Source organism: Chlorocebus sabaeus, chromosome 14 (genome assembly GCF_047675955.1).
Source record: "Chlorocebus sabaeus isolate Y175 chromosome 14, mChlSab1.0.hap1, whole genome shotgun sequence".
In the NCBI taxonomy this organism is placed as follows: domain Eukaryota; kingdom Metazoa; phylum Chordata; class Mammalia; order Primates; family Cercopithecidae; genus Chlorocebus; species Chlorocebus sabaeus.
This window is the reverse complement of record NC_132917.1, coordinates 59,731,810-59,751,330: the sequence shown is the minus strand read 5'-3', so window position 1 is coordinate 59,751,330 and position 19,521 is coordinate 59,731,810. Positions and strand designations below refer to the sequence as shown.

Sequence of the window (19,521 nt, the reverse complement as noted above, 5' to 3'; positions counted from 1 at the left end):
GCTATTTCCATTGGCAGCCCCACTCTCCATCTCTTCCCCAGCCTTTCCTTTGTCTAGCGACTTCTAACTCAGTGATTCAGCTTTCCCCTCTCAAATCAGGTCTCACTCTTTCAGAAAGTCATTCACAACCTACAGACTGCCTGCCATATAGTCTCAAGACACTTTGCACTTTTTATTTACAGCACTCAACGAAGTTTGCAATCACATGTGTATTTTTATGACAATTCCACTCACCGTTCTTTATCTTACTTGACTGAAATCTCCAGAGGGGAGGCACTCTGTCCTTTTTACATACCATTGTGTCCTCAGCAGGAAGTATAATGCCTGGTACCTAATAAATCTCACTAACTAATCACTTGGCGAATAAAAAATACAGACTTAGTGAATAATTATCAACTGCTAATAGCAGGCATTATCGTTTGCTAAGAGCTATGAGAGTAAGGAGAATTGAGACTTAAGAGAGGACAATAGGTCAGAAGAGCCTTGACAAAGACTGGCTTTAGAAGGAGAGACATGGAATAAGGAGGAGACTGTGAAGGCTGGATGTGGAGCTGGCACAGGGCTGGCTGAGGGTCATGCAGACACGGTTGACATAAAATGTGGGGGACACACCTGAAGTAGGTGGAAGCACCAGCCATTGCTCAATGTACCATGATCTAAAGAATGTTGCTAATGAAGACAGCTATTCTTCATTTATTTCCCACCCCTGAATCCATACTACATCCTTTATACCCTGCTCTGTGTCCCAGGAGGCTGACCGTGGTTCCAGCGTTGATTTGGCCAAATGGAATATGCTGGCAGGGACTACAGCAAAGGAACAAAGAGAAGGTGGGTGTTCCCACTTTCCCCCTTCCTTAAGGGCATGCCTCTGAAGGCAGTGGCATTTCTGCATCACTCCAGCTCCTGCTTCCTGGTCCTTCTCCCTTGGCGCAGCTCTTACTGGTCTCAGGACACTATTTACTACCCCTGTTCCATCAGTCCTGGGACCTTCACTAACCTGAGTCTCTATGAGCTTCTCTGTCCATTCCTCCTCCCTTGTTTGTTTCCTTGACTCTACTCACTCCTCTGTTAGCAGCCCCTTAATTAAAGTCTCTTTATTCAAATAATCTGGAGACTATTCTGTTTCCTGCTGGGACCCTGACTTGCTTTCACTTCCTTTCTCCAGGTGACAGTATGTATTCATGTGCTGCATTTGGTACAACGCTAGGCACAAGTACTGCCTGCCAACAGTCAACATGATTAAAACTGGCCGTTTGTCTAGCTCCATATTAGAAACATCCTCTTTATTTCTGGGTAGCACTTTGGCTGATTGGATTTCTTGGCTCTGTCCATGGAGGGAAAGGCATCTCTTTCCCCTTCTTCTACTCCAAATGCAATGACTACACTGTTAACAACCTGATCCCAAACCTAAACTCTCAGTCTGAAGAGAGCTGCCTTAGAAATCCCAAACTGACAAGGGCATGGAGAATAGAACCATTAGCAGGCAAGAGTGCTTATTAGACTTACAGTCTGCAAAATTCAGGTCACCCAATTTTTTTGAACTGAATTATTGCACTAGCTGCCTCAGTTCCCTAATTTATTTTGCTGGTGTAGAGCCTGGGTCTTTACCCTTTTTTAGCCTTACCCCCTCACCCCTACTCTCACACACACAAAAGTACAGCAAAGTAGAATAGGAGGAGTGCAGGTGCAAGAGATTCTCTCCTGGTTCCAGTCCTATTTTGATGTTATTGGCTAGTTAGATTTTTCTCCCTAGACATATTGAACATGTACCACAAGATCTATAAAATGTCCAATTAAGAAACCAAATGAAAGTTTTCAGAAACCAACTCAGTTACATAGATGCATCATGGAAAGACTTAGAAAATAGAACACAATAATTTAAATATGTTTTTAAACTTATGGAATCATATTTCTCCTGACATTCCCCTGATCCACCCCCCACCCCCCGTCAGATCTTCAGAGCAGGAAAATACTAAGAATGAGTTTTCTAAATTAGGAATTGAAAAATGACCCATTTACTGAAAATCAAATGCGGTCTCTCTCACGTTCTGCAAGTACCTGAAGGAGATAGATATACAGAGGCCTCATTTTAGAATCTGCCAATGGAAGGGTCAACGCTTCATCTGTAGAGTCCTATTCACTAAGGAAACTTTTCCTTGCAGGATTGAAGGAGGGAACAGAAGACACAGAGGCATGGATCATGTCTTCACTTGGGCTTAATGGGATGGGGCTGGGATGTAACCCTGAACTCAGACCTGAAGGAAAGGAAATATCTTGTTGGAGATTTAAGGTGGAATGAAAACCTGATTGTACTTATTCTAATTTTAGTTTCCTTCAAAAATTCAAAAAACACCACATTATACAACTTGTGCTTTTCTGTAAATAGACTCATTCTCTTTGTTTTGAGGCTTTGGTTATTGCTTCTCTCACATTCTGAATAGGAAATCTTATTCAGAGGCCATTGCTTATAATCCCAAGACTTCAGAGGAGACATGAAGTGGCCACCTGCTGCACTACCTGAGTACATACCCTCCTGTTTGCTGATTCTATGATGGGGATGAACAACGACAAATATAAAGCCAGACATGGTGGCATGTGACTGTAGTCCTAGCTACTTGGGAGGCAGGGGTGGGAGGATCCCTTGAGGCTAAGAGTTTGAGGTTGCAGTGAGCTATGATCATGCCTATGAGTAGCCATTGCACTCCTGCATTCCAGCCTGGGCAACATAGGGAGATCATATCTCTAAAAAGCAATGTATATAAAAATATCTGGATCATACCTAAGTCAAGTCTTTGGTCATTTTCCTTAGTCAAGTTGTCTCTCTATTTTTTTCAGGAGGTATATGGCTAAAGAAAAAAATTCAGGCTTTTTACTATTGGTCTTGGGGTAATTGCCACATGTAAGGGACTATTTATAGGGCTGATTTATAAGTATGTTGACTATGGTTCACAACAGACATTCACTTAAGTAGGCATTCCAAGCTTTACTGTGTTCGTACTCTAGGGTGGCTAGACTCCCTTCAAGGAAAATCAAGAGATGCTCAAAATAAATAATTTTAAATTCAATTTTATTTTAAACATACAAGCCAACTAGTTGTAGTGACCTGAGAGTTAGAAGAAGAGCTGCATTTATGCCACGAGCTTGTTGTGGAAATTGAGGGAGTTTCCTTAACTGTTTTTATCTGTGAGATGAGAAGTTTGGACTTGGTGCCTCTGTGTTGCCTAACTGCAGGGACACTATCCACACTGTAATCTACATGGTACTCTAGGGAAGCCCCATTTCCATAGACCACAGTGAGAATGGTATCCCCTGAAGTGGTGAACTGCTGAGGTCCAGGTACAACCTCTAACTCAGTAAGTATCTATTGATTACCCATTATGTGCCCCAAAATAGGCACTTGGAAGGCAAAAGGTCTAGGGCAAGCATTAAGAGGGAGGACAACTAACTGGGAGTGAAAATTATTTCACTATATGTTGATGAACTTGTTTCATAAGAATCCACTAAGTGCCAAACACTGTACTAGGCTCGTCCATGTATTTATCTTCTAAACTCAGCTTAAACCTGACTCCCCTCATGAAGAACCAATCCCCTCTCTTCAGAACTCGCAAGCTAGTGGAGAAGATGGACATATGGACAAATAAACAGAAACTTTGATAAGTACCAAGGTAGTGCTATAAACCTGAGACATGGTAAAACTTAGCCATGAGATTTTTGGATTATCTGATATTTTATACTAGTCATATTTCTCTTCTCTGTTGACTCACTGAAGTGTCAATGCACTTCAACTAATATTTATTGAGTAGGGAAACTGCTGTTAAGAATGCAAAGGTGGGTGACGTGAAGTATGTTGTTAAGGATTAGGAAATTCAGAGAAAATTTGTAAATAACACAAATGAACTTTGTTAAGAGCTTAACAATGTGCTACGGGACTCTGAGACAGGGAGACAGAGATGGGGGTCAGTTGGGTGGGGTGGGGAGCGGGGAGAGGGAGGGAGAGAGAGAGAGAGAGAAACACGTGCATATTGGGCTTGGAGAATCAGAAAGGTGTCCTTGCAGGAGATGCCATCAAGGTGACCCATACTTGTTCTTCCAGACTAGGCCTAGTCTTCCTGGTTCACACTTTCATGGTTCCTGGTACTTTGCCTTGATGGCAAAGTTGTAACGATACGTTATTTTATTATTTGATTAACATCTGTGACACTAGATTATAAGCTCCTTGAGGGTAAAGACTGTGTCCTTTCTGCTCATTATAGTAGCCCCATGGTCTTGAATGGTGCCAGATGAGCTTAGAAGGCAGTCAAAAGTACTTAATAAATGAATGAATGAGTGAACATTGAAGAATAAGTAGAAGTGGAAAAGAGAAAGAGTCCCCCAGGTGAAGGAAACAATTTGAACGATTGCCCTGCATATATGTTCCCACGGTAATCCTTAGACCACTTGTGAGCATTAGAAATGGCAAACTGTGTCCAACTCTCTTAACCAAGTGACTAGAGAGCTTCCTGACAGAAATTATGACAGTTGCAAACAGTACCTCTAAACTTTCCTGAATAACCCAAGAAGAATTTGTTACCCTGATTAATAATCCAAGAAGAATTTATTCCCCTGATTTGATCTAAACTCTTCTTGAATATAGTAGGTGCTCATCAAATATTTGCGAATGGAATTAGAGCAGGGATGGATTTACTGATGTTTTCTGTCCTACAACCTCTTGGAATAACAAGCTATCATTGCCTACCCCCTACCCCCTCCTGCTTCTCACTTAAGCCATGTCTTTATGCTGTGAGAAAAATGGCGCAATATGGGGAAAAAAAAGCAGGGCATCTGGTTCACCAGATATGCATATGGCCACAACATATGGCAAACCCAGGGCATTTGACCATCGTGCTCATTAGGATGTGCCGGCAAACCGGATGCCGCGCGCTCACTGCGTCTGTGTCGTTTTTCTCTCAGCATGCCGACCTGGTGTTAATCATCGGGACACACTTTCCTTTCGGAGCAAATCAGTTCCTCCACTCCTTTCACCTTTGATTTTTTTCTAAAATTCCCTCCTCTTTTGTGTTTACTTTCAATTGGTCGGTTGCTTTTCAAGTTCACAGGATGGTCTTACTCTACAGGTTTCACTAAAAATGTCAACAAGCCACATTAAGGACAAAAAATGACCACAGCAGCTCATGGGCTTCTCGAGTGGGTGGGAAGAAAATACAAAAATACGAGGTTTGTTTTGCTTAATGGATTAAAGAAAAATCTAAATTTCTCAGAGAGTTCGAGATAATTAACTTTGCACAGAAAAAAGAAAACCAAACCCACCCTGGATTCCCTGGTTTTCAGTCAGGGACTTCACAACTTCAAGAAGAGGAGGGCCAGGGAGAGCGCACCCCACCCTAACCCTGGCAAACAAAACAAAACAAGCAGCAATTCAAACTATTCAGAGGGGATGAATTTTCAAAAGCCAGGGAGCTGCTCAATTGTTTTGTGTATTCGATAGTTTCCCCTATAATGTTCTGGCTTCACTGTTTCTAAGCCCATTTTATGTTTATACTCTCCTTTCTCCACAGACCTCACCTCCCACTTCCCTAAGAAAATTCAGGTTTTCAGTTCTCATCGGCAACTGTAGCACCATTCATTTAGTACATTTGCATATTCCATATTTGTCCAGGTTGCTCCTCTCCTGTTGCATTTCTGAAAAATAAGAAATGAGATCAAAACTCACATTAACCCCAATGTCATCCCCTTTGCTCTCCATTCATTGCTACCCTTTGTTTATCATCTTTCAGCAAATTTTCAATCCATATGACAATGCTCCCATCCGAATCAATTAGAACCAGTTACACAAAATAGACTTCCTGATGCCCTCTGTCAATCTTTTCCTGAATTCCAGCTGTATACCATCTATGCATATTCACTTATTGCTGGATACACATTATTCCTTTCATCTGCTAGCAACAATCAAGAAACGGTAACAAATTCGTCCGGAAGGATTTATTCTCCACGTAGTTACCTTCTTCTTTTTCTTTTTAAGTATTGCTGATGATTTGATTGAACTTAAAATAGTTACAGGTTTTTCTCATTTAATGCCCACTCTATTATTTCAAGGTAGGAGAAATGCAGATATTTTTCTTCTAAATAGTTTTATAGACAAAGTGAAAGATTTTTCATTCTTGCTTCAAATTCATTGTGAAAACAGAAGGCAGTTTTCCCAGATGGAAATCTGTCATATCATTATGGAAATGTCAGATTTCCACCCGGGGCATATTGACAAAAAGCCATGGTTTTTGCCCAGGGGGTGGAATTTCACAAATTTTCCCAAGAAGAGCTGCACTCCCTGGTAGAAGACAGAGGCAATTTCTTTCCCCATTTCAGATTTGCAAGACTGAGTGCTAAGAGATTGGTTTCAGGCAAATACCCAAAGAAGAGAAAAGAAGACTTTAGCATCCCTATTACTGGCTATGGGGACTTGTCTCTTTTTGTGAATCAGTCCTGGCTGTATTTACTTTAGTGTGATGGTTAACCAGAGCTGCGACTCTACTGGCGACATCACATAAAATGACATGATGTGTCATCTTGCCAGACAGAAAAAAGATTTCTTTCTTTGGCCACCTGATTCTGCCATATAAATATCACCCCTTTATTTAATAGATATGCTTTTCTTAATTTTAGTAATTGTATTTTTCCCCCCCGGGAATGGAGCATTTTAAACCTCTGTTAGTGGAGTATTCATGAGTGCGTTAGAAATATTAGCAAATCATGTCCATGTTAATGAATAATAGGACATTTAGAGGAAGATAAAACAATCCCCAAACATTTTCATACATTTATAGCCATCAGAATCTCATGCTTTAAATAGATGAAAGAGATTTGTGAGTGGCATAAGTCATGGTAGAAATAGCCTTGGGACATGAGTTACTCTATTCTGTTGCGTAAAAGTGTTTCTGCTGTGTATGATAGCCCCACAGATTAACAAGTACAATGTAAAAGGATCTAAATGTTTTTCTTAAATAAAGATTTGCTGTTCTCAACCAAAAAAACCTCTTCCAGCGATTACGCTAGTATAGGGACTCTGCTCCATTAGTATAAATGACTCCAATGTATTTTTTTCCTAGCAGAAATACCTGCATTTAAAAAAAAAGGCAGCAATAACTTCAAACTTCAAAGGTCTCAACTTCAAAAGGTTTCTTGCATTCTGCTTGATGGGACAGCATCTTATGCGCACATGCTTTTTCCCTGCTAAATGCCTTCATAATGAGCTTGGGTTCAGATTTTGTGAATCGGAGCCAAGTAACTCTATTTTATTATATTTGCTGGGAAATGAACTAGCTCAGGGTAATTAGGAAAGCAATTTTATTAGCTTCTATTTCATAAAGATTGTTTTTTAATCAGAGTCAGAACTTACTAGAAATGACTCTGCGCTCATTGCTTGGGTCTCAGGAAATGAAGTGGGGCACCATAGGTCCTAACCCACAGTAAAGCCAGTGTGATGAAGACAGAAGCTTTGCTCTTAATCTGTAACAATGCTGTAAAAATAAACCCAATCCGATTGTGGCGTAAATAAAAGGGTCACAGCTAACAATTACCTGTGTCTAGTTTATTATAGACCCGAGGCTTGATAACAGAGGAAGTTACAGCCTTCTTTTTTAATTGACCAAGGAGTTTTGGATTCAAGTTGTGAACAATCCTGGTTTGGGGACTGGGATGCATAGTAAGAAAAGGAAAACACCAGATTAGGTGAATGTGTCTTCACGAGACAAACGGGAGAAAGAATTGGGACTGATAGTGTATTTAGATGACGTAGTGCAGCTGTGAAAAAGACAAATGCTCTCCAGAGGCCCACGGCATATACAGCAGGCGTGGTGGGGGCTGGGGGTGGTGCTTATAGGAAAACGGAGTTCCTGTAATGATGCCTCTCCTGGCAGCCACTTATGGAGCACGGCATACTGTTTGGGGCACCTCATTATAAAGAGAACATCAATACTGTAAATTAGAGAGAACCCAGAGAAGGGTGACAAAAAAGATAAAAGGATTAGAAGAGATGACCTATAAAGAAAGGTTAAAGGAACATAACATTTAAAGCTTTCAGGAAAAGGAGCTGGCGAGATAGAAGGCTATGCTAACTGTCTACAAATATTTGAGCAATAATAATTTTAAGGAAAAGAGAGGATTGCTTGCAGTAGTTGAGAATAGCCTAATAAGAAGTAACGGCTTGAAACTAAGAAAAGGGGAAAATGTCGGTTAGGAGACATTAGGAAAAATCTCTTCCCAGTAAGGGCAATTAGGCACTGAAGTGAACTGCCTGGGGAGGTGGTGAGGCCCCATCACAGCAAGTGTTGCAGGTATTTAAGGGGAGGTAGAACACTCAGGGAACTCTCCCTAAAGAGAAGAGAGCCCTGCCTGTTCTGAAGACATCCCTATAGAGGAGAATTGGGCAAGAAAGCCCAGGAGAACTTTCCCAATGGTCTCAACTGTAATTGAAAACTTGTAAAGTGAACATGTGGATGGTGGGGGTGGAGGTGGTAAATGTCCGAGCCCAGCATATGAGGGTAGGAAATATCTATCTGTAAAGCTGGGTTTTTTCCTACCATTGGTCATTAGTGTTGGTGTTTCTCATTTCCCTTTCCAGTCATCAAGGCATTTACATAAATCAGCACAAAACACCTCCAGAAGTCAGCGTTCAAGTGGGAATAGAGGGATGCCTCTGACAAGGAGGCACATCTAAAAATGAATGGTGTGAGGTTGTGCACATCAGTTTCTGTTGTGCAAGCAAAGGGAAATAGAGAAAATTGCCATGTTTTATCATGTCGGACGAGCTGGAGCAGGTGACACCGTGATCAGGTGTGCATGCATAATCACTCCCCCAAATAATCGCCATGTGGAATAATTTCTCCCCAAATCTTGCAGCTTCAACTTATTCTCTGCAAGTGACTCATAAATCTTGGCCTTGAATGTGAATCAAGATTCCAAGCTGCAGGCTCAGGGGTTTGTTGGATTTATTCAACTTTAGTCTTTATTTATAGACATAAAAGTGTATTATTGGTTGTAACATCAAAACAAAAGAAAACAGATTGGAAGCATCCATTAATGTTTTCCCAAAAGGGAAATCACAAGTTTCTCTCCGGTCTTTCATTCTCTCCTTTGTAATATTAAGATGATGTCATAAACTTGTAATTACTTTGTGATGTTCTTGTGCACTTTATATCTGTTGGTTCAGAGATGTAAATTCCCTCTCTGATCGGAATGCAGCAAACAATATAAGCAGGTGGAAGATAAGTCTTCAGTGGCTTGCATAAAGGAACCTGTGAAGTTTTGAATTTATACTGCTTAAATTCTGTTCTCTGGGAGGAGAAAGAGGCATTTTAAATATCTTGGGTTTTGCATTATGTACATGAGATGAGGTATTAATTTTGTGGATCAACTTACTCTTATTACTAAAAAAGAAAATTATTTTGGCTAACAAATAAATGCAGAGGCTTAATGAAAAATATTATTGTTTGTATCAGGTAGAAATTTTTCATTCAGTAATCATATCTAGGAAAGCAAAAAAATGTAATAGAAGGGGTATGTTTGTATGCATATTATTAGATATTTGGCTTTCAAGTACCTGTGTTATTGGGATAAGTAGTAAACGCCAAACATAGAGCTGTGAAAAAAAAAAAAAAAATGATCACAAGATGGTGACTTTCTATTTTCTTGGCCAAATCTTTGTTCTTTTATTCCCGGCTCATCTCTTCAATTCTGCAAGAAAGAGGCCATAAAGTATCTATTTCCGAGTCCTCTTTAAGCCTTCCTCAGATTTCTTATTGCTCATTGCTAACCATTTTAATTTCTGACCTCTTCTGCTCCACTAGTTACAGACCCATTCACTGACCCTCTAGGATTTCCAACTCAATGATTTACGTCCTTGCCATATTCATGTGAAGCGGCACCAGTATCAATCGCAGAGAGCGGGAGAGAGAAAAAATGCTTCCCTTTCTCCTGCTTGGTGCCAGGAACAACTTTTCTTTATGTTTCTCTTTTCTTAATAATATTGTTGATGTTGGCAGTTTTAAGCATCTCCAGCAATGCCTCCTCTCTCAAAAAATAAATCCCCATTTGAGTTTTAGTTGCTGCAATATTATAGAATGAGAGGTAAAATTTCTTTGAGTGGTAGAGTTTGGGGCAGGATGGGAAGAAAGCCAGAGAACCTACAGTTCCTAATCTGATCAATAAATCTATTGATATATGGGAGAGTCAGATGGGAGGGTGGGGTTTGAGGATGTGTTTCTGCCTTGACCTTAGTACTGTTTTTCTCCCATGGGGAAGTAGAGTCCTCATTTCTTTTTATCAAGGTATTGAGGGTTATGGAGCCATTCAGAAGGAACCGAGCCACATTTATTATTTGTTGCTTGTTCTGGTTTTAGAAGCTGACAAATTGACCAACAAATGTAGATGCCATTTGCCACCCTTGGCTGAGTCATTTGCATTCACAGTTTAGTAAAAGGTAAATTGGATCTAGATTTTTGTTTTGCCAGTTTCTTATACTTTCTGTATCTTTTTCTCAGACCTCTGTTTCATTTCCAGTTCTTTTCCTCATTCTCTGCATTCTTTACAATCCCAGGCCTCCAGCTACACCATCACCTCTCCTGTGAGCTCTGCATGTGATCAACTCTGTTTCTCTCTGACCCAGGCATGTGGTGTGTGGTAACACTGTTCAACATGGAATACGAATGTAGACTAATGAGCCTCTTTGTCAGGATGTGGACGTGCCCCACACGTCGATCCTGTTTAGTTATTAGAATCTGAAAACTTAATCATACACTCTAAGAAAAGGCTTTGATAAAGAATTTTACTCCTGCATGTTCATTTAAGACTTAGACTTGACATATTAACGCCAAATTTAAAATTGTGTCCTCTTCATTGCAATCCTCTGTAGTTACAAGGTTCTAATAAATATTATGTCCTCCCATCATGCAATTAAAATTTTCCACCTCATTTCACAATGCAAAACATTCACATGTTGTCAATCATTTTGAAACATGATTTTTTGACATCATATAATTTTACTTCATTTTTTTAGACAGACATCGCACCAGGAAATTATTTAAGAAAGAATCCTATTATATCTTTATTTTTCCACCAAATTTCACCTTCAAATGCAGTCATTTGCGTACATTTCAGTAATTTCAACAATAAACTTGCAAGAAGAGGGAATGGCAACTCCTCAGACAGAGATTTACATATGGGTTTTGCAAGTCTTGTGAGGCTGTGGCTCAGTTGCAGGCACCCCGTTAGAAAACACGGTTTTAGCCACAGGAAGTTTACAAGTCTTGCTGTACAAAGTGAAAAGGTTGCTGCTTGAAACAGCTACCACCTGGGAAGCTGGGAGAAAAACATGCGTGGGCTTTTGAACTTTCCTCTGTTTAATAACTAGCAGACACTAATGATTTGCCAAACATCCTGATTTAAAATGGCGGTAGTCAAAAGCAAGGCTGCCTGCTGGTTGTCAGGTAGCCCACCTGTTCTCCATACCAAAGTTCCCTGACCTGTGCCCAACGCAAAGCTGTTATCCTTTAAACCACTGCTATATGTGCATGCACATCTTGTAGGGTTCTCTCGCTAACATTCTGGTCTGCTGTCGAAGAGAAGCTTCTTACTGGAAACTCCACGTTGCCTTTTTAATGAAGGAAGATCCTTAGGGAATGATCTCATACACAGTCTTTGGAGAGGCTGGAGTGGGAGGTAGGGTGAGAGAGAAGTGATGAGGGCTTGTTTTGTCTGTGCACAGCAAGAGAATGCTACTGGAAAAATGATGACTAAGTTAACTGCTCAATTCAGCATAGAATGAACATCTTTTCCTAGTTTGTAAAAATATTGGGGTGGATTTTTTAAGAAGGGTCAATTGTATTATTTATGTCTTTGTGTAGTGTTTTTGAGAGGAAAAGTAGAAAACAGTTGTTGAGGGTAGGAAAAATGTGAAAAAGGGGAGCAGTGTTGAAATGATATCTATAGTCTACAGTAAGGTGTGAGATGGTGGTTTTTGGTTACAGTAAAGGGGCTTGAGGAAGCAGGAAGACACTATTTTGGTATGACCTAAAGTAGAAAGGTGATTAGAAGAGCTTATTAAGTGCCATTTGGGCATCATTTGTTAGCGTAAGAAGTTAGTTTGATTAGCACTCATGTGGTATTCAAACCATATGCACTTTGTAATGGTTCAGGTATTTCCAGGCGGTTGCATAATGGCAAGAACATGGAAGCCATTTACTATTAGGTAGATGGATATGTGGGAAGGGGGGTAGGCAGGTAGGCCTAGGCTCTTTCCTTATATTCTGCTGGTTTAAGGCATTCCAGGTTTTTGTAGATGCTGTAATGTGAATATCAATAAATATATCAGAGTAAAACATTTGATAGCACAGGAAGGAATTATTTTAAGATGGTTCCATCTAGTATTATATTCAAGTAATTACATTAGGATTTTATTAATAGTTAACCTGTGAAAGTACCTGCTATGTAGTAAAATTTCATGGCACATTTTTCAGTACCTACTATGTACCTAAAATTATGTCATTTAAACCTCACACCTACTCAATGGAGTTGGTATTATTATACCAATTTTACTGATAGGAAACCTTAGTTACACTGCTAATAAAGTGGCAGAGTGCAGAACAAAATCTCCTATACTCTAAATGTTTGTTCAATGAATGTTGACAATTAAATCCATACCATATTCACTTACAGATATTCATACATGCATATCCATTCATTATACCCACACATGTCAGAATGTCCATCTATTTCTTGATGGGATGATTAGGAAATCAGAAGGAGTTCCTTTATGATGGGCAAGAGCATGCTTCCCCCATCCTTCTTCTATGTAAAGGGCTTTGTAATGTTCTTTCAGTCCCAATCTAGAGGGCTGCCTCCAGGGATCAGGGGATGCTTAACTTTGTTCTCTTTTTTTTTTTTTTATTATTATTATTATACTTTAAGTTCTAGGGTACATGTGCACAACGTGCAGGTTTGTTACATATGTATACTTGTGCCATGTTGCTGTGCTGCATCCATCAATTCGTCATTTACATCAGGTATAACTCCCAATGCAATCCCTTCCCCCTGCCCCCTCCCCATGATAGGCCCCGGTGTGTGATGTTCCCCTTCCCGAGTCCAAGTGATCTCATTGTTCAGTTCCCACCTATGAGTGAGAACATGCAGTGTTTGGTTTTCTGTTCTTGTGATAGTTTGCTAAGAATGATGGTTTCCAGCTGCATCCATGTCCCTACAAAGGACACAAACTCATCCTTTTGTATGGCTGTATAGTATTCCATGGTGTATATGTGCCACATTTTCTTAATCCAGTCTGTCACTGATGGACATTTGGGTTGATTTCAAGTCTTTGCTATTGTGAATAGGGCTGCAATAAACATACGTGTGCATGTGCCTTTATAGTAGCATGATTTATAATCCTTTGGGTATATACCCAGTAATGGGATGGCTGGGTCATATGGTACATCTAGTTCTAGATCCTTGAGGAATCGCCATACTGTTTTCCATAATGGTTGAACTAGTTTACAATCCCACCAACAGTGTAAAAGTGTTCCTATTTTTCCACATCCTCTCCAGCACCTGTTGTTTCCTGACTTTTTAATGATTGCCATTCTAACTGGTGTGAGATGGTATCTCATTGTGGTTTTGATTTGCATTTCTCTGGTGGCCAATGATGATGAGCATTTTTTCATGTGTCTATTGGCTGCATGAATGTCTTCTTTTGAGAAATGTCTGTTCATATTCTTTGTCCACTTTTTGATGGGGTTGTTTGTTTTTTTCTTGTAAATTTGTTTGAGTTCTTTGTAGGTTCTGGATATTAGCCCTTTGTCAGATGAGTAGATTGCAAAAATTTTCTCCCGTTCTGTAAAAATATGGAACGCTTCACGAATTTGCATGTCATCCTTGCGCAGGGGCCATGCTAATCTTCTCTGTATCATTCCAATTTTAGTATATGTGCTGCTGAAGCGAGCACGCTTAACTTTGTTCTCTAAAGCCAATTGTGCTACAAATGAAGATAGCAATTAGCATTCATCATCCTTGGTGATTTTTATCTCCCTCTCTGGGTTTACGTAGCGCCTATCACTGTGGTACCTACCTGTATTGACAGGCTTGCCAACTTTTCATGAAATAATACTGGGAAGACATCCCCTTCCATGAGCTGTTCAATGCCTAGCCCATAGATAGCCATAGAATTTTCTCTGTATTATGAGTCCTTCATCTTCTGAACTTCTATGTTGTCTATATTTACCCAACACTAATGTCATGAAATTCTAATGTGATCCCTTTGAACCATCACAATATACACTGAAGAGTCTGTGTCATGATGTGTCTACATACTACTTACCATTTGTTTTAGGAATTATTTGGTATAAAGAAGAGAACCTACTTGAATAAGCAAAAAAGAATAGGTGTTATTAAAAGGCTTCACAGGTGTTCATGAAACCCATATATACTGAACTTTGCCTCGCAGAAATGGGTAACTACTCGTTCCTCTCTCTTATCCCATCATCCCTCCTCTCTGCTTCTTGTTGTTTCCGTGGTTTACTCTCCTCTCTCTAAAGTCTAAAGATGAGTTCCTCTGTGTACATACCTGTTTATACATGGCTCATCATGGCTGCTTTCAAATGGTGGCCTTAGCCTGCAAATCTATATGACTTTTCAGCTCACATTCCTTATGATAAAGGAATGCAGATTCTGCTTTTCCTATTTTGGACTCCTGGGAGAAAGAATCTGCTGCAGCACCCAAGTCTACTCCTTGTCTAAGTGGTGTTATGGGGGAGCAGAGTGGGAGAGGAGAGGTCATGCATGCTGGGCTGCTGCTTTCAGGACACTGGGCTGGTTTCCTAAGAACAGGATTAAGGGCAGAAGGGTTTGTATCTGTAGTATCAGTTATACTAAGGATTACATGGAGAGAAAAAAATGGACTTGACTGTGTACAAGGATGAATTTTAAGTCACTACACTTAAGAGAGAAAAACAAAACCCTCATGTAGAAAACTGTGTACTAGACATATTTAGATAGCAATGCTTCTGCAGAGCACCAGGGAAGCAGAAGTACCTAATCTGAGATCTGAAGTCAAGAGTCTTCATTCTTTCTGGGCTGAAATTACAAAGTGTTTCTTGGAAGCTTATATTTCTGTTCCCACACACAAACCCATTTGATGGAATCCAGAGAAAAGAAAAAGGTGAATTCAGCCAAGTATTCTTCCACTCCTATCTGCTCTAGAAGACACTGAAGAAGCACCTTCCTCCATTCTAATGCATACGATTTTCATATGTAGACATGGTCACCACCAGGCATTGTTGGCTTTCTGATTATCACTCCAAAATACTGAAGGCCACTGAATATTCAGTTAACTATATAGATATTTCTATCAGGCTGTTTTTAGATCATAATAGAGACTTCTAATAATGTTAAGTAGATTTCTCTGATTTGCTGAGAAAAGGTCATATTATAATCAATCATTAGGGAAAGACCTACTGGAGGGCAACTTCTCTCAGTACCTGGGGGCCCCCTTTTCCTCCTGGGGGCACCATTATGGTCTGCTCATTCATAACCACTTCACTCAGTTCAATTGCTATTTCGCCAGACTTCAGTTGTACTAAGGCAGTCAATTCGCTCTCATGAGATGAAAGCATTTGTATTTGAACAGGCTGAGATATCAAGTTTCTTTCTTTCATTTTAAAGTTCCAAGCAGAATTATTATGCCTATCACAGGATGACCAGTATGGCCTATTAGGTAAGAAATATGATCTCATTTCTAATATCCTATTTGCATATTTTCTTTTCCAAAAGGTGCTTTTCGCACAGGTCGCTGGCCCCTGAAGTATGTGTCTGAGGGCTTACAAGGGGCTGATTTCCCTCTAACAGTGCTTCACCTTCCGGTTGGAATCAGGCATGCCTATAGGAGCTTGAAGGCTGTGTTCTAGTCCTGCTGAAAAGATAGTACTAGCAAAAAACACCTTTGCGTTTTCCCCATCTTCTGAAAACTATTTAAAAGCATTATATTTTGTCCTTACTGCTTGACTACTTGGTCTCTTTAAGGGACTTAACCTTGGGGTGATGCTGAAAGATTGCCATTTTCATGCAGACTATCAAATTGCTTCACCAGGTAAAATATAAAAATGTAATGAACCCAAGCTTGACTGTAATCATACAGCAACAAAATCACTTGAAAGAGCCACTGGCTTCCATTTTCTTTTCCTTTGAAGGTTTGTTATTCTGAGTCCTTGCTCCTTCCAGGACCATGTAAACAACAACAAAAATAACTCAATTTTAAAGTAAGCATTTACTGGACACTGTTCTAAATGCTTAACCTGGATTATTCAATTAATTCTAAACACCAGGTTTTTTGAGGTAGTATTTTCACATAATTTTCTAGATGATGAAACTGACGTTCAGAGAGGTTAAGTAACTTGCCTAGAGTCACAGATCATGAAATGTGAATAAAGAACATCACCAAATGCCAGGCGCAGTGGCTCACACCTGTAATCCCAGCACTCTAGGGGGCAGGCAGATTGCTTGAGTCCAGAAGTCTGGGACCAGCCTGGGCAACACGGCAAAACCTCTTCTTTACAAAAAATATGAAAATTAGCCAAGCATGGTGGTAGGTGCCTGTAGTCTTAGTTACCCTGGAGGCTGAGGCACGAGGATCACCTGAGCCCAGGAGGTCAAGACTCTGGTGAGTGGTGATTAGTGATTGCACCGCTGCAGTACAACCTGGGAAACAGAGTGAGTGAGACCCTGTCTCAAAAAGAAAAAAAGAAAAAGGACACAGCAAGGCCCAGGTGACCTCCCTTTGCGATCATTCCCTTCCAGGCATACCTACATTCTTTTCCTCAGTCCTTTCATCTCAAACCTGATGAGGCATCCCAAACCATCCACCACTGTGAGGCTTTGAAGCAAGGAGAAAAAGAAGGGAGACAAGACCAAGGAAGAGAAGAAAGCTCTAAAAGGAGACTGTGGAGGGCATGCTAAGAAGCTGATGTATAATCTTTTGAAGAAGGGGAGTGGAAGAGAAGAGGCACGCTGCTTCCCAGTTTGGAAATGCTCATCTGTGTTTTCAATGGCCTTTTTCTCTGCTAAAGGGGCCTCATAGATGAAAATAAGCAACATCATCAGACAATAGGTGCTATGGAAGACCGAGGCAAAAGGCTCTTCTGGAGAAGAGAAACTTGGCATCGGGGTTTCCTGTGATGCTGTGTTCCAAGAATTATCTCCGCAGGAGGATGTGAGAAGCAGAATCTGGTCCTTCGGAGTGGAATCAAGAATCAAAAGACTCTGAGTTTGTCTTTCCTTCTCCATACCAGACCAGTGGTATTATGTGAGGGGAGAGGCAAGGCAGGATGCTGTCATAGGAGAGCTCGTAATGGGAGAATGTGGGTAAAAGTCTAATAATCAGAAAGTGATTAGATAAGTGGTCTAAGCACAAACCCTCTTCCCCTGTGGGCTGTGTAGTGCCAGACCCTGGTGGCATATGAGGCCCCTGGCTGCATCCATGAACTCCTAACCCTCTAGCCTACTTTCCTCCTTTAGTCCTTGTTATCACTTAATGCATCACATAATTTACTTGTTTGGTTATCTTTTATGTTGCTTCTTCCTCTATGGAGTGTAAACTCTATAAGGGCAAGGATTTGTGACTATTTTGATCGCATTTTGGGGATCTTCTCAGGTACTCAGTAAGCATGGTTGAATGAATAGTTGTTGTTGTGGGACATGCAATGGGACAGTGTGGCCAGGGCGCCACGCCTTTGTTTTCTTGTTCACAATAGTTGTTCTGTCTCCCTTACCCTCCTTGTCTCAAGTCTTAGCCATTTTATGACCATGTATGGCAATGGTGTTTGTGTTTGTTTGTTTGTTTTTGTCTTTGGTCTGGGCTCTCTCCTTTTCTTTTTTTTTTTTTCTCCTATCCACCATCACATATTCCATCCAGTATTTCTCACTGTCATTTGGGAAAAGTTTCTCTGTCCCTTTTTCTGTGCCTCTTTTTCTCTCCAAAAATCTTAATGCTAAGCCATAAAGTGGAGTGAAAAAGATGAGGAGGACCATGTAGGGCAGATAAGATGACTAGCTATTTATTCCCAGGAGACAGGTAGTTGGAAAGGACCCTGGTGTCAGGGAAGCAGACCCAAGGGATGCAACTTTCCTACTCTAGGTCCAAAGGACTAAGTTACTAAGGACGAAGAATCAGCCTACATCCACACAGACCTGTGCATTAAGAGTTTACCAGCATGAAACCATCAAGATGAAATGTTCTGCTTTTTATAAGAAAGACTATTTCAAAACCTTCCTTCATAATACTTCCCGGACAAATACCATGCACATGCATATTTATTTATTTATCTAACAAACACTTCTATCATCCTTATTATGTGCCAGGTGCTGTTATAAGTGGTTCAAAAATAATATTAACTCATTCAGCAGTAAGTACTATGGCTACCACCCAGCCCCCTTGTTTTATAATGAAAAAACAGAAGCAAGAAGGGGTTAAGTCACTTGGTTGAGACTAAGAGGTTAAATAGTGGCAGAGTTGAAATTTATACCTGGATACCCAGATCTCCAGAATCAATACTTTTATTTACTAGCTAGGACACTTCTCCAGTATTTGCTAATACTTTTGAGGTATTGGTTATGACCTCATTAAAAATCTCCTTTAATTCTCTAGATCCTTACAAAGGAGGTGACAAAAATCCACAGTAGAAGACAGGTCGCTATTTTAACTTCAAAAAAAATAAATTTTCTGATTTGATTTGTTTTAATACATTGATTATCTAGTATACATATGTGTGTATATGTGTACATACATATATATTAAATGAATATAAACATACATATATCAGAATGTATATATGCATATACATATATATTCAAATGCTACATGAATATATTTTGCCTAATCCATACAGAGCTTCATCAATATTTCTTCTTTATTCTCTTTTATGCCAGCAGCTTTCTTTATGCATTTCCATTTTCCACATTTTTCAGAGTGATTGGATTAGGTTGCATACACTTCTCCTGAAATATTAAGTGCATACAATCCGCATTCACACGCATTGGGCCTATAGTTATGATCTATCATTTCAAAAATCCACACGTTAAAAAAGAGCAGAACAGGCCTTGAGTGCTATGAAGTATTAGGTCCAAAGAACCCCTTTCCATTCATCTTTTCACTAATTCAGGAACTAATAAGATCCCAGTGTTCCTGTCTCATTGGCAAATCCTTTGCCCTAAAACCACTGAAACTATACACACACACACTCATACGCACTCACACACTCACACACACATATGCATACTCACACTTATCTGCTCACATCCACTTTGTATATATAAGAGAACTAATTCATTTCATAATGAGTAAGTTGCTGCATAGTCAAGCAGGAGAAGGGCACCCGATTAGTGTGCCATTCCTGAAATTTCTAGACGGGATATGGTGTCAGCACAAGTGTCAATCCAGATTGTGGAGCTTTGTCCCCAGGACTATTTTGGGGAAAAACTAGATACAGAAAT

At 40.1% G+C, this 19,521-nt stretch overlaps 1 non-coding gene across 1 annotated transcript; it reads right to left on the bottom strand.

Moving 5' to 3' along the window:
- Positions 1 to 13,877: 13,877 nt before the first annotated feature.
- On the bottom strand, positions 13,878 to 13,984 carry LOC119627488 (U6 spliceosomal RNA). Its single transcript, XR_005243674.1, has one exon. It is a non-coding gene; the product is annotated as a U6 spliceosomal RNA (small nuclear RNA).
- Between the last annotated feature and the right edge of the window lie 5,537 nt (positions 13,985 to 19,521).